This window comes from Natrix helvetica (assembly GCF_964273705.1).
Source record: "Natrix helvetica genome assembly, chromosome: 2".
NCBI lineage: Eukaryota > Metazoa > Chordata > Lepidosauria > Squamata > Natricidae > Natrix > Natrix helvetica.
The window spans coordinates 155,702,076-155,724,955 of NC_138552.1; the positions used below are offsets into that span (position 1 = coordinate 155,702,076).

Below are 22,880 nucleotides of genomic sequence, written 5' to 3' on the forward strand. Positions count from 1 at the left end.
AAACTTGGTCAGATGACAAGATGGGATTGTGGCTTTACAATGTGCAAACTACTGGAAAAAAAGTTCTTTAAGATCTAACCCTAATATAATTACTACATGCACAATCAGTCAGCTTCATTTCAATTTAGAATCTATAAAAGCAGATGATCTCTGCTAGCTGGAGGCTGTGTGATTTCATTTCGCATTCCAAATGTGGACTATCTTCCCATTTTTATATTTTCATCTAATTTATTACAAAGGTCCAGGTGAGCCAGTTGTTTTGCACCATTTTGCAAACCAGAAATTAGGACTTTTTTTGAAATTACTGAACACCTCAGTTGTTATTGTGGAAGACAAGTGTCTGCCCTGCTTTGTTTGTACTTTAGGTTAGTTAAAATGAGTACCTCTTTCCCCCCCTTTGCTCTCTTTCTTTCCTGTTTTCTTAAGAGCTCAAGGCAGTAAACACGAGAATTTATCTTGATTTTTTACCCCATAACAAGCAGTGGAGGTCGGTTGCATGGAGACAATCAACCAGTGATTTCTATTTTTTAAAAAAATAGATTGCTGTATGTGTTGGGATTTGCTTTAGATCTGGCAAAAAAGAAAAAAGAAACTTCAAAGCTCCCCTCCTACCTACCTTCAGGATCTGATGTGACCTTTCAGTATCACTGCTTTTGTTTGTTTTCTTAGCTTCTAAGCTTTCCAAAAAGAGCCTGGTTATCATCATCTAACTTGCAGTTCAAAATGCTGTCTATTTCAAGGGCCATCCCTGGAAATTCATGTTTCCCTCAAACTACAAAAAGTACTAACTACTCATTTTAAATACCAGTGTTAGACTTCAAAGCAGTTCTCCCAGGGTAGCTTACAACTCTAAAATGTTTACCATTTAAACAGTAAAAATACAGGTAGCAGAACCTGAATGTATAAGTATTACATATCATAGGATCAGGGGTGCGGTGGATCAGTGGCTAAGACGGTGAGCTTGTTGATCAGAAAGGTCAACAGTTCAGTGGTTCGAATCCCTAGCGCTGCATAACAGAGTGAGCTCTCGTTACTTGTCCCAGCTTCTGCCAACCTAGCAGTTTGAAAGCACATAAAAAATGCAAGTAGAAAAATAGGAACCACTTTGGTGGGAAGGTAACAGCGCTCCGTGCGCCTTCGGTGTTTAGTCATGCCGACTACATGACTAAACTACAAAGATGTCTTTGGACAACGTTGGCTCTTCGGCTGTGAAATGAAGATGTGCACCTCCTCATAGAGTCAGGAACGACTAGCACATATGTGCAAGGGGAACCTTTACTTATCATAGGATCAGTCCCTCTGCAAGGGATGGTTCAGAAAATCAACTCCACAGAAAGGCTAAAACTACTTTTATTAAGATAGACTACAATAACAGATTCATGCAAGTCTCATTTAATTTAGTAAATTAAGGAGGTGCTTCTGAAGTTATTGCTCTGGCCTTGGGGCGGCGGCGGGGGGGGGGGAATATTTCAGCCACTTTTGTCTTGGTAACAGTTTATTCATGCCTCTGCCAAGGTCATGCTCCGTACTTTCTTCATCCAGTTAACCCAGTGAAAAGGTTTGAGAGAATGAATATCAATTTGTCCAGGGGGTGAAAAAGATGTCAGATTGGCCTCATAACTGTGGAAAGGAGGTGTGTTGTTCAAGGTGTTGTCCCTGGTATGTATTTGGATGCTTTGCCAAATTTGACCAATGGTGGATGTCCTCGCCTGGCTTGTTCTGGTTGAGATGTTCTGAAGGAATACAGCTGTCCTGCCGTTCCTCTTCCTGAAGATCTGGATGGAGAATCCCAAAAGCAGATTTCTTTTCTTGTCAGCAACCTCTCTCATGCCGAGTTCCCTCAGATCTGCCAGATGTATTTCATTTTAATGCAAGTGAACCCAGAACATTACTCAAGTGGCTGTCTGGGGAATAAATGCTAGCTAAAAGCCATTAAATCAACATTATAGAATAGGAGAATACAAAAGTCATGGTTTATGCTCACCTTTCAGCTGGGTTATTAGCTTAAGCAGAGCCACACCTTCAAACAGAGAGACTCCATTTTGAATACATATATGCATTTGGAGCTCTCTGTCGAGCGACCAAAAATATGTTTATATCTTAATTCTTTGATGCTTAATTCCCAAAATATTTACTGATTTCAAACATGGTAGCTTATTGTTTGAAATGCTTGGGTTAAAGAAGAAAAAAAAGGGGGAGAGCTTTAAAACACTGTACATGCCATTGCAGAGGAAAATAGTTTATTTTCTTTTGAGGAAGTAAGAGCAGGCTTTCTTCTTACTTAAAGAGTACTTACTTTTCTGCCAAAGCAGAAAGCGTGAAACAGAAAACAAAGGAGAGTTGACAGAATTCATTTTTATATTATTTATTTTTAAAAAATTGGCTGCTCATCTTAAACAACATTGGGCAGCTTTTTTGTTTATTGATTTAAAAGATTTACGAAGCCGCCCATCTTACTGAGGTTGTTTCATTCCTACAGCAGCCTGGGGGGTGTTTAAAAATGCAATGGAAGACATCACTGCAGTGAGTGAAAGGTCAAGGAAGTTTAGGCAAAAGAAAGAAAATGTAGGGAAATGTGGCTTTCTAGGAATAGACAAGAAACAATCATTTAAAAACTTCCCACACAGTGGCTCATTCCTTACAGTGGGAGATTTATATTACCTGAATTAATACACCATCATTTATCCATGTAAACAATAAACCAAGAAATTGGCAACCCCTTGTCAAAAATGGTGTTGGGTCTCCTGCTGAAAAATGGTGGGTTTTTTCCCCCTTCCCGAATTTGGTGAAGGTGTCAAGAGTAACTAAGAGAAGGAAGAGGAGATTGGCTAATTGATCTGTTTTGATACTATAATAGTTGGAGGGAGGGAGGGAGGGAGGGAGGGAGGGAGGGAGGGAGGGAGGGAGAGAGAGAGAGAGAGAGAGAGAGAGAGAGGTAAGTACTGTTTACTTATTTACCATACTTGTAGAACACTCCAGTAGCCTAGTTGCCACTTTATGTCCCATTGACTGCTCCGGAATAATCTCCAAAAGTAACCCCATGTATTAAACTGTGGAGAGCAGTCTCATGGAGTCTGCAGGGCCTGTCAACAGAATGGAAACCATCTGAAAGTAAGCAATGCAGAGCAGATCCTGGGGAGCGCTGGGCCGTGGGGGCAACTGTGTTCTTCCCCAAGCCTTGCGCACCTTGGGGAATGGTGAGAGGTGATCTTTTTTGAGTGGAAAAGATGACATTAGTGGTGAAGTCAAGGCCTAACCTCCATGCTGCTGCCCAATGCCAGTGTTCAAGGTGGCCTAGATGGGGGAAGAGGACATAAATGTTTCTCTTGTGTGTGCATGACAACCAACAGACACAAATTATGGGATGCTTGGTTGCTCTCTGAACGTGGTTATTTTCTTGGAAATATTTTGTTACCAAAGCAGGTAACCTCATCAGCACGAATGTTACCTAGTTGGGTAATGAGATCTGCAAGAAAACCTCCATGCTCACCCCAAGCTAAGATATTGCAAAGGACCCTGCAATTCAACCCTAAGCTATACCTATTCTCTTCTATCGGAGTCAAATTAGGCATTTTCTGAATTTTGGACACACCAGGTTGAAAAAATTAACCATCACTGGTCTAAAGGAACAAGCGCCCTGCTGCTAAAGTACAGTAGAGCCACTGCATTGGTTTTGGAAATGCTTTGTGGGTAGACTTTTGTGGGGCTAGCCTCTATCAAGCAAACCTCTATCCACCCCATCACCAAGCTGCTGCCAATATTTTCCATTTCTTTTCTTAGTGGATTGTTCAATCTCCCAATCTAACCAGGGGTGGGTTCCGGCAGTGGCTACTCCTGGTTTGTTCATGACTGCACCGCGTACACTTAGTGTGCCCTTGATGCGTGCTGTGCATGCATGCACAGTCCAATAAAAATTGCTTTGTGCATGTGCAGAAGCAAAAAACAAGATGGCAGCACCTATGGGGTCACCCAGAGAACCGGTTCGGGGGTGTGGCAGGCCTGGGTCACTTCCAGTTCCAGTGACCCAGGCCGCCAAAACACTACCGGTTCAGCTGAACTGGTAGGAACCCACCACTGAATCTTATCCTCTCCAGCTTTAGAAATATTCAGAATCATTGTTCTGTCTTTCTAAGTCATGTTTAACTGATTGTGGTTTCCCAAATAGGACTGGACTTCTTGTTCTAGTAGTAGTTTTCTCCATTGTGCCGAATAAGTAAAACTACACCTGAAGAATCATACTGAACATCTGAGAAGGACATAAATATTTTTTTCCTTTTCTCTTAAAAAGTATCTATGAATCTGAATGAATAATACTTTTATTCAAGGCCAATTAAATGGCCTGAGAATGTGCAAACTTCTCCAAACTTCTTCATTAAGAAAGATGTGGGGAGGGGGAGCAGGAGGTGGGGAAAGGTTCCCAAATCATCCCAGATGTTCTCAAAACAAATGCCAAAAATAATATACTTACACTCCACAGTCATCTCTTGACATTCCTTTTTTAAAAATCTCCAGTGCCGGTGCTTATCTTGGATAATTTTATCGTGTATGCATGAGGATGGCAGTTTGGCACAAAACAAACGATTCATTAGAAATCCACTTAATTTCTACTGAAGGACTGAAAACGAGAATTGGAAAATACTGCTAGGTTTGGTTTGATTTTTAACACGAATTATGAGTAGCTTTCTGAAACCTAGGAAAAGTTTGGTTCTCAGGTTTCCTGCTGAAGGTTTATAAAAGGGATTTCCAAGTTTGGTCTCCTTGAGAACTTTCCAGAAACATCAAGGAGAGATCATAGCTACATTCCTGTTTATGGAAACTGAAAATTGCCAGGACAAATATCTTTGAAGATATGAAAATAATTAGGCAGGAAATACTTGTGGCATTTGGGAAGTGTAGTAGTTAGTCTTTGTTCCAGCTACTCCACATTTAATGTTTGAACAGTTGTCGCTTAACAACACACACACACACACACAGTCACTTTAAAAAGACTTTTTATAACTTTTGCCTACTGTACTGTAAAGCTAAACCAGGTGGTCAAAGGCTAGCGAGAGTGTGGATTGTTGTGTTTTTGTCAATGAATGTGAGTGCAGAACCAAGAGAGAGAATACCATATATTCCAGATTCATTCTGGAAATATCTGATTAGAGAAGAGACAATATTTCATTTATTTATTTTATTTTTATCCAACCTTTATTATTTTTATAAATAACTCAAAGCATATGCAACACACTTTCCTCCTCCTGTTTCTCCCCAACAACAACCCTGTGAGGTGGGTTGGCCCAAGAGAGTAATTGGCCAGAAGTTCACCCAGCCACCTTTCATTGGCTAAGGTGGGACTTGAACTGATGGTCTCCCGCTTTCTAGTCCAGTGCCTTAACCACTAGACCAAACTATGTACATTTTTTGATGACTGGAAACCCCTTATGAACTTTGGGAAAAATGAATTTACAATCTATGATTTTGAGAGGATAGATTATACCAAAAAAAGAATCATGATGTAACTTTAAAGAAAGAGATAAATTTACAATTGTACTTGTTAACAGCTGCAAAGAAGATTGGACACTACTTTTTATATCTTTCTTTTCTATTTTTCTTCCACTTTTTTCTTTTTACACTTATTTTCTTTTTTATTTCCTCATTTTTTACCTTTTTATTTCTTACTTGATTTCAATTTGTGTTCATTGTTAATTAGTTTGTGTTAATTTTTCCTATGTGTTTAAAGCTTTTAATAACCTACATATTTAAAAAAATTAGACTAACTGGCATTGCAGGAACTGAATGCTGGATTAGATATATTTTTGTCCCGATTCCACACATTACTACATTTTTCTGAAGAGCAATGGGGAAAACGTGTTTAACAGTTGAAGGAAGCTGTGCTACAGAGGCATATTTGGTCCTTATGTTTGTTGTCTTCTCCATCTTATTATATTCTAATAGGTTGAGACATTTTAAGCCTGAAAATCTTAGGCTGAGTTTTAGGAATATGAGAATCTTTTAGGTTTCTTTTATCTTTTAGGTAAACATTAAGTCACAAACATTGGAATACTGTCTTCATCAGATCTTTTTCACTGCATTGAGCGAAGGGAGGGTGTTAGTGTACCCCTGCTGTCAAAAAGCAATCAAAAGAAGCTGTTGATGGTTTTCTGCATAAGTTAATTCCAGTTGAAAACTATGCTCTGGAAAGGCAGTATTTACAAGCCTACACACCTACACCAAGTTAGATCACAGATTGCAAAGGAAGCATTGAGAGTATTTATTCCCTGTAGATGGGGAAGATAGTCTGGAATGCTATGAGTCAGAGCTACTGTTAAACAAATGTGCCCTCCAGGAAATGCATTCTTTCTTATACAATGAAAACTTGGCAGATATCAGCAATTAAAGATTGGGATAAGGCTAGGTCACTGGAACAGATCATACCGTGCTTTCAAGAGGCACCTAAAATATGCTGCCTCTTTCTCTTTGTAAAAACGCATTACAGAAGAAAAATGGCATCACAAATTAGAACCATGGGCCTTAAAAATGGGATACATCTTCTGTGATTGCAACAGATTAATTTAAAATGCCATAAAGTAAGCTAAATTAATAGATACAGTATGATTTCTTTACCACAAAAAAACAGAGACTATAAAACTGCGGTCAGTGAGTGAATAGCATATTTTCCTGTCTATGTTACATGAACTGAGTACATCTGGATTTTTGTGTCCATAAAAGTGCAGACAAAAGAGTGTGTCCAGCTGGAACTCAGTGCTATGAGGAACTTTTAAACCTTATAGGAACTTTGTGTGCAATTTTCAAATGCAAATTTTGGAGTAGGTAGTTGGAGATAATTTTGGAAATATCGATTCTTTCAATGCTTTTGAGGATGTGAATAAGAGATATGGAAAATGGAGGTCAGATGACCCTTGCTCCTCCTGGCTAATTAAATTGACCAGGTCAATATTTGCCCCAACGTTGAAATAAATGAATGCCATCTTGCGTGAGGATGTGTTCCTACTTGCTTAAATAAGGTGAACTTTATAACAGAAGGTATGTGTAATCTCTGGTTACTAAATTTGTGATGGTGCAGTGGTTAGAATGCAGTACTTCAGGCTACTTCTGCTGACTGCCAGCTGTCAGCAGTTCAGCAGTTCAAGTCTCACTGGCTCAAGGTTGACTCAGCCTTTCATCCTTCTGAGATCGATAAAATGGCGACCCAGATTATTGGGGGCAATAGGCTGACTCTGTAAACTACTCAGAGAGGGTTGCAAAGCACTGTAAAACAGTATATAAGTCTAAAGTGCTATTGCTATTCCATTTTGGGGTAAAGTGATTGAGAAGATGGTAGCTTCCAGATGTTTCTGGATTATCTAGACAGAGATCCATTTTACTGGGATATGGGACTAGCAATTCTTTGGTGACCTTGGTGGGTGGCCTACACCAGTTATTAGGCAAAGTGTGACCTTGTTAGTTCTTCTAGATCTATTGGTAATTTTCAGTTCCAATCATCTCAGCATCCTTCTAGGCCTGTGATGGCGAACCTATGGCACTCGTGCCACAGGTGGCATGCAGAACACTCTCTGAGAGCACGCAAGCCGTTGCACTAGTTCAGCTCCACCACACATGTGCGTGCCCTCCTGCCAGCCAGCTGGTTTTCGTGTCTCTGCTGTCCATGTGCAGGGGCGGGGCTCATGTGGGGAGGGCGTAAATGCATGTGTGGGGTGAGGAGGAGCAGCGGGGTGCAGGGGGGTGCCCATGTGCAGGGGCAGGAGAGCACAAGGGGCTCATGCACGAATATACAGGGGGCGGGGTGCACACATGGGGGTCACATAACCAGGCATGGGGGCAGGGTGTGCAGGGGGGTGTCATGAATGCATTGCATTATGGGTGTGCATGCATTTTCAGCACTCAGCAACAAAATGGTTAGCCATCACTGTTCTAGGCTCTTTGTTAGAGTCAAACTGGGGTTGACTTTATTGTTTTTTATAAGTAAGTAGCTGATAACCCGGCGCTGCCTGGCTATTTATTTATCCCAACCCTCCTTCCATGAACATGGCTGCAATTTCTAATGCTGGATTTTCCCCCTTACCAGAGGGAGCCCCCTTGTGGAGTACTGTGAAGCTGTTAGCATGGCAACTCCACAGCGCTGTACAGTAGAAGGCATTTTAAGGCAGTATGGTAGAAGCCATTTTAAGGCACAACAGGGTGTATCTTAATAGAATACCCCCCTCCCAAGATGAGTTAGGACTGTCTTACTCCCACAGTATTTGTCTCCAGAGAGTAAGTCATCTGTGTACCAAGTTTGGTTGAAATTGCTCAAGGCATTCCAGAGTTATGCTGGAACACACACACACACACACACACACACACACACACACACAGATTCAAGGTGGCAAACATACCTAATACTCCTTCCTCCTCCTATTTTCCCTTAAACAAAACCATGTGGGTTGGGGTGAGACAGAGTGACTGGCCCAAAGTCACTCAATCAGCTTTCATGCCTAAAGCAGGAGTAGCCTTCATGATATCTTGCTTTCTAGCCTGTCATCAGAAACGCTAAAGAAAGGCAAAAGCGGCAAACAAGAGTTGCAACAGAACGAGGGCAAGCAAAGTGTAGCATCTCTTTCCCAGGTCTCCAGAACACAAACATGTAAGGCAGTCTTTAGTAATCTGGAAGAGCTGGTTGTCCTTGCCTTTATGGTTCAGTTATGATTCAAGAGGATGATGCTGGAAAACAAAACTGAAAGTCACTTTTGGACAAATCCTAGGTCTTTTATTTTAAATTTAAATATTGTGTAAGGGATTACCTTTCCCCCCCCTAAAAGAACAGAAGGTCCGCTCACTATGCTGAGCATAAGCGCAGCAAAATAAAAATAATATAAGCCGCAACAAACTTTCAGCTTGTATCCTTTGTGGTCTCCAGCCTGAAATGGGCGTTCTTAAAGTATCCCCTTCCTTTGTCCTAAGCGGAAAAGCATCCTCATTCACAACGTGAAGAAAAGACTTGCAAACGATTGGAATAAATATAGTGTAATTATAATGTATAATGTATGTCTGCATACACGCATATCATATGATGTGTGATAGTATTGCTAGTGTAGTGTTTTTCAGTGCCGTGCACTTAATTAGCTGCAGATAGGGATCTGGGGTGCCTCAAAAGAGGACAAAGCAAGACTTCCCTTTGAAGGCTCAGTTCAGAGTGATTGCAATGCTTTGATCCAGACTCTGAAAGTGGCTTCTGCGCATGCACTCTATATTCATAGAGTGAAGCACCTGGCTGAACAATCGCTTCCCACTGAGTCATTGGTGGAGAAACTTAATTTTCTAAGTCGAAACGTCTCGAATCGGTTCACTGCAATGGGCTGGGTTTAAGGAATGCCTTGATGTGGAAGAGCATGCTTTGTGCAGTCTTAGTCAGCATCTTAAAACATTGAACAATAAGGTAATTTGTTCCTTTAGAACCACAGTCAAACAGAGGATTAGTTGGGTTTACATGCCTTTCAAGCAATGCCTGCTTTGTGTCAGATGATCACCAATGGATTTCAAAGCAAGAACAATCTTCGTATGAGTTGGCTAGATTTGCCAACTAAGTCTGACTGTGGTCCTTCTTTTCATTATTGCTTTATTTCTATCATACTCTCCCTTTAGGAGCTCTAACTGGTGCATGTGAAGGACTCTCTCGGGCTCAAATTTCTAGTCTACAAATACTCAGAACACCTCTAATTGCAGCAAAGAGATAAGGACCATCTAGTTCTTGGCTGTCATTGTGATTTTTGCAGCCTAAATCTGGTAATCCTAGATCTGCACTCATTTTACCTTCCAAACTACAAACATTATCCAATGAGCATCATCCATATTACAGAGGAGACTTGAATCTGGCTCCCCCTTAAGCATAGCTCAACATCTTAACCAATAACCATTACATGTCTACGGAGATTCTCAGACATCCAGGTCATGGATGTCCCAAAGGGGCTTTTTCAAGAGACAGACGGACTTTCTGGTTTTTCTTTGAAGACGTTTCGCTTCTCATCCAAGAAGCTTCTTCAGCTTTGATCCAAGCTTACAATACAATACAATACAATAGTAGAGTTGGAAGGGACCTTGGAGGTCTTCTAGTCCAACCCCCTGCCTAGGCAGGAAACCCTATACCGTTCCAGACAAATGGCTATCCAACATCTTCTTAAAGACTTCCAGTGTTGGGGCATTCACAACTTCTGGAGGCAAGCTGTTCCACTGATTAATTGTTCTAACTGTCAGGAAGTTTCTCCTCAGTTCTAAGTTGCTTCTCTCCTTGGTTAGTTTCCACCCATTACTTCTTGTTCTGTCCTCAGGTGCCTTGGAGAATAGCTTGACTCCCTCTTCTTTGTGGCAACCCCTGAGATATTGGAACACTGCTATCATGTCTCCCCTAGTCCTTCTTTCTCTTAAGCTAGACATACCTAGTTCCTGCAACCGTTCTTCATATGTTTTAGTCTCCAGTCCCCTAATCATCTTTGTTGCTCTTCTCTACACTCTTTCTAGAGTCTCCACATCTTTTTTACATCGTGGCGACCAGAACTGAATGCAGTATTCCAAGTGTGGCCTTACCAAGGCATTATAAAGTGGTATTAACACTTCACGTGATCTTGATTCTATCCCTCTGTTGATGCAGCCTAGAACTGTGTTGGCTTTTTTGGCAGCTGCTGCACACTGCTGGCTCATATTTAAATGGTTGTCCACTAGAACTCCAAGATCCTTCTCACAGTTACTACTATTGAGCACGGTACCACCTAAACTGTACCTGTGCATTCCGTTTTTGTTGCCTAAATGTAGAACCTTACTCTTTTCACCATTGAATTTCATTTTGTTAGATAGTGCCCAATGTTCAAGTTTGTCAAGATCCTTCTATATCTTAAGCCTATCTTCTGGAGTGTTGGCTATTCCTGCCAGCTTGGTGTCATCTGCAAATTTGATGAGTTCCCCATTTATTCCCTCATCCAAATCATTGATGAAGATGTTGAAGAGTACTGGGCCCAAAACAGAGCCTTGGGGTACTCCACTGCATACTTCCCTCCATGATTCATCCTTCTTGAATGAGAAGCGAAATGTCTTCAAAGGAAAACCAGAAAATCCGGTTGCCTCTTGAAAAAGCACCTTTGGGACAATAACCATTACAGTATCTTGGCTTGCTTGAATGATCCCCATTTCCTGGATTAATTTGACCCATTGAACCCATCATAAAGGAACTGCAGAGTTAAAAAGTAACTGTGAGTTTGTGGTTAAGTGTGTCCTATGATCATGGCTGGCAATCTCTCCCCACACCTTGCAAAAAAGATTACTGGCTACAGGTTTAATGTGGAACAGCCCTGGCAGAGGAATCTGTTGAAATTGAGATGAGAGGAATTCTTAAGCTCTAAAGGAAGTTCAAAAGGCTCCTCCTAGGATCTGATGCTGCTAGTAGGAGTGTTTGTGACTGAAAAATATGACAAACAAACACAAATATTATAACATTAAACACACTGCAGCAATCCGGAACATCAGAAAAGAACAAACAAGTCATCTGTAATCTTCTTAAAAAATCAATACCCACGAAACTTTACCAAAAAGTGTCTGGCCAGCACAATCTATGAAAAGGATAATACTGCCAAAAATCAAAAACATCTCACAAACAGGTCTAGCTAATGAACTATTACAACCACCTGGCATCACTGTAGAACACAAATCAACCAAAGCCTTCCGAAGCATCTTAAATAAACCAAAAGGCCCAATAGTCCACAAAGGAAAAAAGAGGAGTCATATACAGCATATAGGGTAAGGACTGTAAAAGGCACAATGTAGAACAGAAAGGCAGAAGACTAGTAGGATGCATCCATGAACGTCATGAACATCCATCAACTAGCAGTCAGAAGACATTATGAAAACACCTTAATTTCACAACAGATGGACAGATTTAACCATAGTTTCAACTTGGAAATTGTAAGCATCCTAGATCAAGCTAAATCCAAAAAAGCTGGGAATTTTTAGAACCTTGGCACCTAAACAAATCAGCTATCATCAGGCACATAGAGATAAACTGCATTTACACACCATTCAAAAAAGACAAAAAAAAAAAGCTAAAAAGGAAACAAAAAGATCAGAACACTTCTTTGCCAGCAATCAACACACATAAAATCAGGGATTAACACCACGGACAACATCAGAGAAACAACTGAGCAGTGAACTAGTCAAGGGATTATCAAGGAGAAAACCACACCCCATTAACAGTTACTATATATAAACAGAGCAAAACCCCACTCCTAACACTTAAGATTTTACTGAAAGTCTGCATGAAAACAACTAGGCTGAGAGAGCACCAAGAACTCCATATGCCAGAAACCGTTTATGAACCTCTCCTTCAAAGATAATAAGAACCAGGTTATGGGTTATATATTTCTTGCTCAAGGAAGTTGCAGTTCATTCAGGGAACTTTTTATAGCCACAAAAGCAAAATGTGATCTATATGTCAAAGAAAAGATCAATACGTGAATGTGAGTAGCATGTTGAAAGCTACTACACGTCTGAAATTAGACTGAGTTAATCAGGTTCCTTTTCAGCCATTACCTCAATACTGCACTGAAGTTGCATTTCTGTATTAGAAAGACCATCCTGGAATGAGATGGTTAATTCACTATTCTTTCAAAAGCCTCTGAATTCTTCATTTCTATTTCCAAATGCTCATCGCTGAGAGTTGTTTGTCTCTGATGAATCCAGGGCAGGCTAAATTAGAATTCCTATTCATGTTCTTGGCAATCCATTCCCAACTGGCTGCACTTGTGGTGGTGGGCGGCGGGGCATTATACAAAAGGAAATACCCTTCCTCTTGGGTGATTTATTCCTGCTCAAATGTCTGAGAATGAATTTTAGCAATCTCTCTCTTCCAGATGAATGCCAATAACTCCAAAACCAACCCAAACAAAGCTGGTAGTTGCGCTCCATTGTTCCAGTAAACAAAATGCCAAGTATCTTAAGAATTAACTGATTTAGCATGGTATGGATCTTTATGCAATTCAATCCGTTTGTTGGTGGTCTAAATTAGCATATGCACACATGCCTTTATGTGCATACGAGGGCAGAAACATGATGCCCTTAGAGGCAAAGAGTTCTACAGTATCACCTAATTATGCTGTTATTTCCCCCAAATTTAAAAACAGCAAAAAAAAAAAAGACATCTGAAAAAGAGCTACTATCTCACAAACTTACCAAATCACTCATATTTTTGTTGCCCTTAGCTTCTTTCTTATGAAATTAAGGATTTCAGTATTTTCCTGTGACAACTCATTATGGAGAAGGTTTATCTATGTGGTTGATAAGAGTTGATACCAACCGTGGGCACACAATCAAGGTGGCCAGAAATTTTTGAATTGAAACAAAGCCTGGACAGGACAAATAGGGCAAAGTTGGTTGGTGCATCTCCTTTCTCCAGCCTACAACTCCAAGTACATTCCCACCAGTTGTGCAACCCTATCATAAAATCAACCTTCCTTCCTTCCTTCTTTCTTTCCTTCCTTCCTTCCTTCCTTCCTTCCTTCCTTCCTTCCTTCCTTCCTTCCTTCCTTCCTTCCTTCCTTCCCTCCCTCCCTCCCTCCCTCCCTCCCACTCCTGGCAACAAACAGTATATCTGTCAAATGCAAAGGATCAGGGCCATATGTTAAGTTGCAGTTGAAAAGATTTACGGTATTGTTCAAGCCTATACACAAGAATCTACTCAACTAAAGTTCAGTACTAAAATGGCACCAGATCAATCAATCAATCAATCAATCAAACTTTTATTTATAAACCGCGCCCTTTCCTAAGCAGGACTCGGGGTGGTGTACAGTCATTATTAAAAACCATATACATATCAAAATAGAATACATATACATAAACATAGACATAGACGGAGGAGGTAGAAAATATACTGTACTATATTTAATTAAAATACAAATAAGATTAAAATTCCCTTAAAAATTCCACAATAAGATGTTTGCCAGGAGGTGAAAGATGGAGCTATAAATCGGCTAAGCCAGCTAATTGGAACAGATGGGTCTTAAGCTTCTGTCGGAAGGAGCGGAGGTCGTTAATAGTTCTAATATTGGGGGGGGGAGGTCATTCCAGAGGGTTGGGCCCATCACAGAGAAGGCTCTACTCCTAGGCGCCACCCGTTGGCACTGCTTGGCGGATGGCACCTGGAGGAGTCCCTCCCTGTGAGAGCGAATAGGTCATAGAGATGTGTGAGGTGAGATGCGATCCCTCAGGTAACTAGGTCCCATGCCATGGAGCACTTTAAAGATAGTAACCAACACCTTGAAACGCACCCGAAAAACCACAGGCAGCCAGTGCAGCTTGCGCAGGAGTGGTGTTATATGGGAGTATCTTGTTCCTCCCATGATGGCCTGCGCGGCCGCATTCTGAACTAGCTGTAGTCTTCGGGTGCATCTCAAGGGGAGCCCCATGTAGAGAGCATTGCAATAGTCCAGGCGGGACGTCACCAGCGCATGAGTGACTGTGCGTAGGACGTGCCGATCCAATAGGGGGTGCAATTGGCGCACCAGGCGAACCTGGTGGAACGCCCCCCTCGCCACGGCTGTCACATGGTCATCCATCGACAGCCGGGCATCAAGGAGGACGCCCAAATTGCGCGCCCATTCCACGGGGGGCAGTTGTTCGCCCCCTATGGCCAGCGATGGCATCCACTGGTTGAACCGGGGTGCCAGTAGCCACAGCCACTCAGTCTTGGAGGGGTTGAGTTTAAGTCTGTTGTCCCCCATCCAGACCCGGACGGCTTCCAAACACCGGGACATCATTTCGACGGCCTCGTTGGGGTGGTTTGGGGTGGAAATGTACAGCTGCGTGTCATCAGCGTACAGATGGTATCCAACCCCAAAACCACGGATGATCTCACCCAGCGGCTTCATGTATGTGTTGAACAGGAGGGGCGAGAGGACCGATCCCTGTGGCACCCCACAGGTGAGTGGCCTCAGGGTCGACCTCTGCTCCCCTGCCAACACACACTGCGTCCGGTCGGAGAGGTAGGAGCAGAACCACCGCAAAACGGTGCCCCCTACGCCCACCTCTTCCAGCCGGCGCAATAAGATACCATGGTCGATGGTATCGAAAGCCGCTGATAGATCTAATAGGACCAGGATAGAGGAACAACCCCTATCTCTGGCCCTCCAGAGACCATCTACCAACGCGACCAAGCCGTCTCTGTGCTGTGACCGGGTCGAAAGCCGGACTGGCGCGGGTCTAGATAGTCTGCTTCCTCCAGGTGACGTGGGAACTGTTGTGCCACCAGACTCTCTACAACCTTCGCTAAAAAGGGAAGGTTGGAGACGGGACGGTAATTAGCTAGCTCCTCCAGATCCAGGGAAGGCCTCTTGAGCAGGGGCCTCCCTCTTTCAAGGCGGCCGGCAAGGACCCCTCCTCAAGTGAAGCGTTCACCAGACCCAGGAGCCAGCCTCGTGTAACCTCCCAGGTTGCCAGTACAAGCCAGGAGGGACACGGGTCCAGTAAAAATGAGGTGGCTCGCAGTCGCCCACGTAACCTGTCCAAATCCTTGGGAGCAACAGAGTCAAACCCCTCCCAGCGTGGTGTCTCAAGACTTGCTTCCGACATCTCCCCTGGTCCACTGAAGGGGGCCCATCCACTCCGGATCTGATCGATTTTGTCCTGCAGATATTCCCCAAACTCCTCTGCTCTACCCTGCAAAGGGACTTCCCGCGGCCTCTGTGATAAGAGGGAGCGGGTCACCCGAAACAGGGCGGCAGGGCGGTTATCCGCAGATGCAATAAGAGCGGCACAGTGTCTACGTTTGGCCGCTCTTAGTGCCACAAGGTAGGTCCGTAAATAGGCTCTTACCTGTGTTCGGTCAGATTCAGAGCATGAGGACCTCCACCTGCTTTCTAGGCGTCTCTTGTGGCGTTTCATCACCCTCAGCTCCTCGGTAAACCAAGGAGCCAGGGTGGTTCGTTGCTGCAGGAGAGGCCGCAAAGGCGCTACCCGGTCCAAGGCCCCAGCAGCCGCTCTATTCCCAGCGGCCACTAGGTCCTCCGTCCGGGAGCGGGTCAGGACTACAGGAAGTGGCCCAAGCTCCGTCTGGAACCTATCCTGTTCCATCAGTCGCCTGGGGCGGAACCATCTGGGACAATCAGGTTCCGCCTCCCCGCGGTGGGGGATAGCACCGGGGAAGTCGAGCCGGAGAGATGAGTGGTCTGACCATGACAGGGGTGTAATAACTAGATCCCCTATTCCCAGATCACTCGTCCACTGTCCAGATACAAAAACAAGGTCCAGTGTGTGCCCACCTTCGTGTGTGGGGCCCTGAATTAATTGGGTCAGGTCCATGGCTGTCATGGAAGCCATGAACTCCGGAGCCACCTCGGATGCTTCGCCTGTCGACGGCAGGTTGAAATCCCCCATAACCACAAGTTTGGGGGTATCAACTGCCGTCTCCGCGATCAGCTCGAGGAGCTCAGGCAGGGCCGCTGATACATAGCGAGGAGTCAAGTATACAATCAGCAAGCCCAACTGCCTCCCTGGGCCCCATTTCACACCAAGGGACTCACACCCGGAGATCTGTAGCACAGTGAACTCCCTCGGTTCCAGACTCTCCCGTATAATTACCGCCACTCCACCACCCTTACCCAGGGCCCGCGGCTGATGAAATGCACGGTAACCTGGCGGGCACATCTCCACGAGGGGCAAACTACCCTCGTGGCCCAACCAGGTCTCCGTTATCCCTGCAAGGTCCGCCTCCCCCTCTGAGATCAACTCATTAATGAGGGGGGCTAACAACGGACCTTGCATTGCAGAGCATCAGCTTCAGGCCCTGGCTCTGTAGGTCCTGGCCACCTAGGCTGCGGGGGTTGGTACAAGCGACCGGGCGTGTCCAACAGCCACGGTCTCCCAACCGACTATGAGATTTTGTTCGGTCCTCACACCCACCCCTCCCCACGACCGTTGGAATAAAACAACCCTCTGTAGGAATGTCATTTTCCCTCCCCCTCCCCACTCAGCTCACTCCCTCCTTGACCTCACCTGTTTGCCTGGCTAAAGTCCTCCTCCTGGCCTGATCCCTCCCACCCACCCTGGAACCCCCTAAAATGGATAAAAAACATCTAGTTAAAAACCCCCTAAGTCTTCGCTTCCTCCACCTCTCGGGGTTAACAAACCCGTCATTAAGGTGGGCCCTTGAAAGGGCAAAGGGCCATATCTGCGAGAGGGGGGACTCCCGCAGCTGGAGCAAGTCTGACCTCGAGTATATACTAGAAGCGCTGTAACCAGGGCCAGGGTGCTATAGATGTTAAAATGAGTCAGCAAGCCAGGTCCCACATCAGATGATAAATAAGGGGATGATGAGAAGACAGTAACTAGATGGAAAGTAGGTGGTAGGAAGATGGTAGAAAGATAATGTCAACAGAATTTAAAAGAGGTTGGACTTGGTTCATTTGTGGGAATGAACTCTAAGATAATGAAGTGCTTAACTCCACCCCTCCCCAGTTCTACCTGCTCTTCTCCTACAATATCTCACTAGTTCCAATATCCCTACCACTGTTTCTTCTCTCTATTCTTTGCCTCTCCCAGCAATGAATGTTCTTGTTCTTTGCTTTTGTCTATAGTTCATCCTATCCCTTCATCCTCGAACAAAGCATCCCTATTTTATTCTATGCATGGATCAAAACAAGAGGAACAGGTTTATGGTTGGGTTCAGGCGTGGCCCACCAGAAACCAATATAATCCCCTACAGTACATGTGAGAGAGAGAGGGAGGGAGGGAGATATAGAGGGAGAGGGAGCAGAGGAGAGAGAGAGAGAGAGAGAGAGAGAGAGAGAGAGAGAGAGAGAGAGAGAGAGAGAGAGAGAGAGAGAGAGAGAGAGACGGATGAGGCACAAGACTGAAGAATGAATTGGGGAAGGGCCATTTATTGGCCCTTCCACCTGAGAATGACAAGATCTATATACTTCAATGAGATCCCTGCTTTGAAAGACTGAAACACCATTCGGGAACACTGGTGCATGCAGTGTGGCTGAGTTCTAATACTGTAGAGATAACCTGCCATATCATTCTCTGGAAAATGCAGGTCCTTATCTCAGGCTCAAAGCAGGGAACAGGGAAATTGCCCAGTGCCAAAACCCAATTACTAATCAGGAATCTGGACTAATGTTACAGAGCAGCCAAATAACTACATTAAATCTTGTGGTTTGAGACTTTGACATCTTCTGTTAGCTCAGAAGCAAAATATTCCTGATGGCAGAAAAACCAGTTGGGTTTGTAGAGCACACTGGATTAGATTACAAATAAATCAATTACCTTTTAGCCTAGCATGTTATATGAATGCATCAGAGGTGGGTTGCTGCTGGTTCAGCCCAGATCGGCCGAACCAGCAGTAGTGGCAGCTGGAGGCTATGCCCACCCGCCCAGACACTTCTGCACATGCACAGAAGGGGTGCGAGTGCAAGCGCACCCCCGAACCAGTAGTTAAGAAGTTGGCAACCCACCTCTGGAATGCATCCTATGTGGTTGCAGTAGTTTATGGTTTGTTGCATTGTACAATTCTCCCGTCTCTCTCCCCCAAAAAACATCCCGTGTCAGCTGAGACAAGTGTGGTTAAGTTAACAAAAGAAATGTGGTGTGAACACAGTCCCTGGATAAATCACAACGTCGCAACACAGATCCCTTGGGAAGCTGGCAGTTCTTCCAGTTGCTAAGCAACATCCAAGCAGACACTTAGGTCTTTTACTAGTTGATCCAGTTAATATATTTTTAAGGCAGAAGAAAAGTTAATCGTTGGCTTGGACTCTGTTAATATCTGATGTGTCCGCAATCCCAGTAAAGGCCCCCGGGCCTTGTTTCTTTCATCAGCCCCTTGAAGTCTGAGGAGTTGTATTTGGCTAGTTCCTTCTTAGTGGATAAATGTTCATCCATGTAGGTTAATGGTGGGTCTTGGGGATTTTGTTATTGCTACTGAGATGTTTGTATATTATGATAATCTTATTGCTAGGTGTATGTGCTGCTCATAGTCAGCTCTACTTGGAATAACATACAAGCCAGAGAAAAAGAGAGAGAGATTAAAGTTAGTAACAGTGAATTCAGACAATGAAGCTCTATTACATACCTTCTTCTCCAAGACAAGGGATACCAGTGGCAATTTCTAGATGGCAGCAAAGAGCTATAGAAAAATCTAAAGCTATTCTGCCATCTAGCTACTGTTTGGAGTTTTGCAACCCAGATCAGGTTATTCTACGCCAGGGGTGTCAAACTTGATTTCATTGTGGGCCGCAGCAGGGTTGGGTTTGACTTTGGGGGGCCAGGGTGGGAGTGGCCAGGATGTGTGTGGCCAGCTTGACATCACTCATGTCGGGGGTGCATATGGTGACCCAAAGCTCTACCAGCGAAAATGGGCTCCTGAGCTCCGTTTTCAGCTGCAACGGCCTCCTGCAAACCTCTGCCAGTGAAAAAGGAGCTCGGGAGGACCTCTGTTTTTGCTCGCAGAGGCACTGCAGGCCGGTCCTTTGCTGCTTTCAGGGCAGCCTTGCAGGCCAGATCTAAGCACCCCAAAGGCTGGATCGGCGTCCCGGGCCTTGGGTTTGATACTCCTGCTCTACACCAAAATCAGTCCAATGGGGAAAAAGTAGTGTGCGCCTACTTCTCAGTGCCTGCATAAACCCCAATACATATTAACGTACAGTTGTTTGAAACAGAAAACAGGTCTAGCATATTTATATATTGCACACTAGAGTTTGAATTCACAAGAAGATTGAAAATAATGAAGCTACCTGCTGATTGCATAGATGTTAAAGTTGTATATCAGACAATGGTTTTTGTCATTTCCAGATCCTGGGCATCTGGCATGCATTAACATATCCACCCAAACTGGAGCTCCCAGCCTCTGTTTATGCAGAAATTCAGCTTCAGGGCTAATTCAGTTCATTGTGATGTTGAATCATTTGGATGTATATAGTTTTGCCATTTGAAGCTGCAATCCAATACTGATCTCATAAGAGTAGGGCTGGTTCCATTCAAGGGGGCCGGTTTCTGAATAGCTCTCCATGTATCTGAACAGTAAGATGTTTGGTGCCTGCTTAAACAATTTTAGCCAAGAAATTAAAAATTGCTCCTGAGGAGGAAAGCTATGGCAAATCTAGGCAGCATACTAAAAAGCAGAGAAATCACCCTCCAACAAAAGTGTGTATACTCAAGGCTATGGTTTTCCCAGTTACAATGTATGGCTGTGAAAGTTGGACCACAAGAAAGGCTGAGTGCCAAAAAATTGAGGCCTTTGAGCTATGGTTCTGGAGATGACTCCTGCAAGTCCCTTGGACTGCAAGGCCATCAAACCAGTCAGTCCTAGAGGAGAGCAACCCTGACTGCTCTTTAGAAAGCCAGATCCTGAAGATGAAACTCAAATACTTTGGCCACCTAATGAGAAGGAAGGACTCACCGGAGAAGAGCCTAATGCTGGGAAAGATTGAGGGCAAAAGAAGAAGGGGACAACAGAGAATGAGGTAGCTGGATGGAGTCACTGAAGCAATAGGCGTCAGCTTAAATGGAATCCAGAGGATGGTAGAGGACAGGAAAGCCTGGAGGAACATTGTCCATGGGGTCGCGATGGGTCGGACACTACTTTGCAACTAACAGCAACAACAAAACAATTTTATTCAAAGCATTTCCACCTTTTCTCAATTATTAAAGTCAACAAATCAAAATTGATTCATGATACTATCAAAAATCAACATTCTCAATCAGCTTGATAATCATTGTTGCAAATGTGTCCCACTCTCAGCTGCCTGATGAACAGTTCTTAAACTTGAAACTTGTAATGACTTAGACTAGTGAGCCTAATAAAAGTTTATTACATCACGTGGAATCCCCCCCCCCCTTACAGTCAACACAACTACTATCACTTTATTTGGGAGGGTTGGGGGTAGGATTTATAGATCAACAAAGTCAGTCTTTCTACTGTAGGGTAGAAGAAGTCTTTATATTAGCATGCTAGTATTATTACTTGAGAATCTGTCCAGTCCCCCATAAGCAAATGGAAAGCCTCATTCACCTTCAACTTGACACCTTTGAAAAAAAAAAGCTCCATGGCATTCTCTTGGCAGAGAATATGGAAGTGTTTTGCCCATTGTCTTATTTGGATATGGCTTTTTGAACTTCCCAAACAAAACTGCAAATTAATTTTCCAAAATAAATCCCATCAAAGTACTAACCAAGCATGAAGCTGCTTAGCTTTTGATCCTCGGCAAGGACAACCACATGTTGCTGTTTGACTTCGATTGACTTCTGATTGAGTTGAGATGAACAACTCAAAAGCTATCAAGCTTGGCCAAGATTAAAAGCTGCAGTTGATTTTTCCCTTCCATGAGCCAAGTGATTAATTACCTTGATAAGAAATAGTTTCAATGTTATCAAATGGATTTTTTAAAATACTTGGAACAATACAGATATTATAAATGTATATTTATATGCCGGAAAGCTTCTCTATTACACTGTCTAGCCAAGTAGGATGGTTCAGGGAATGGCTCTTATACTGATGCTAAAGGATTATCTTTAGGATAAATTCATTTATTGAAAAAGTATAGGTTCCAGAAATTTGAGATAATTTCAGTCTGCCTCTCCAGAAGAGACTCATGCATGTTTATCTCCAGGGAGAAAGAACAAACCTTAGAGAAATCAATATCTGCATGCTCTTTGTACTTATTTTAAATGATGATGGGTTTATACAATCATACTTACCAAAAGTAATGAAAAGAGAAAGAGTATTGGTGCTTACTGTTAAATTGTTTCTGAATTAGCTCTACAGTTGTGTACCTGCTAATATATCCTGTGCTTATGGGGGTCTACTAAGCCTCCACACACAAGCCTATAAGCCACAGTGGCACAGTCCAGTATTGCAGGCTGTTTCTGCTGCCTGCTGGCTGCCTGCAATTTGGCAGATCGAATCTCACCAGGCTCAAGGTTGACTCAGCCTTCCATCCTTCTGAGATGGGTAAAAGGAGGACCCAGACTGTTGTGGGGGAATAGGCTGCCTCTGTAAACCACTTCAAGAGGGCTGTAAAAAGACTGTGAAGAGGTATATAAGTCTATGTGCTATTGCTATTCCATCATTGCTAAAACTGGTCTGGGATCAGGTGGCCAATTCAGTCACCTTATAGCAGACCCATCTTACTCTTAACTTTAGGCAGCTGAAAACTTTGGGCCTAGTCTGAGATTAGAACTATACTCTTTGCTTTTTGTAAAGAGGAATGTGATTTTATGAAGCATGTATCTGACAGTATTAAGTAGCCCAAATACTTTCCAGCAGGAAATAGAGCAGTTACTTGAACATAGGTTTTATTTCAGTTTGGCCCTTACAGGCATCACTTTAAGGCATCACTTCAGAAAGCACAGCAGGTCCAGCTGCATATTTTATTTTTATGGTTGCCATAAAACATTCCTCGTGAAGATTCCCTTGTTTTCCCAGACCTAAATCTCTTTAGAAATTGGCAACGGCATCTGAAAACCCAGTTCCACCAAAATTATATCCTTTACGCCTGGCTGAGAACAAAAGGAGACCTTTACTGAATTGATTTCTACCTGGCTTTTTAAGCCAAGGATCCTCAAAACTGCACATGTAAAACTTTACAATACAATTGAAGATGATATCACATACTACTGTCAATGATTTATACATAGCTCGAGGTAGGACAAGTCCACGTCCTCCTCCAAATCTTTTTATTACTGAAGACATTCTGGGAAGAGACTTTAAGTCTCAGGAAAGTTGCTTAGATGACAGCTGTTCCATCTTCATTGCTTGTCTTTTATCTGGCTTAATTCTCCAATCTTTTCTGTTGTCCAGAGGTGTTGGTGGTAGGTAGGTGAGATAAAAACCTACAAGATGGTGGACATGTCAAGCTATGGCCCAT

At 43.4% G+C, this 22,880-nt stretch overlaps 1 long non-coding RNA gene across 1 annotated transcript; it reads right to left on the reverse strand.

Annotated features, from left to right (window-relative positions):
* Positions 1-1,116: 1,116 nt before the first annotated feature.
* LOC309387918 lies at positions 1,117-18,609 on the reverse strand. The gene is made up of 3 exons (XR_014174691.1): positions 18,471-18,609; positions 4,469-4,615; positions 1,117-1,846 (listed from the first exon to the last, which is right to left on the reverse strand). It is a non-coding gene; the product is annotated as an uncharacterized lncRNA (long non-coding RNA).
* Between the last annotated feature and the right edge of the window lie 4,271 nt (positions 18,610-22,880).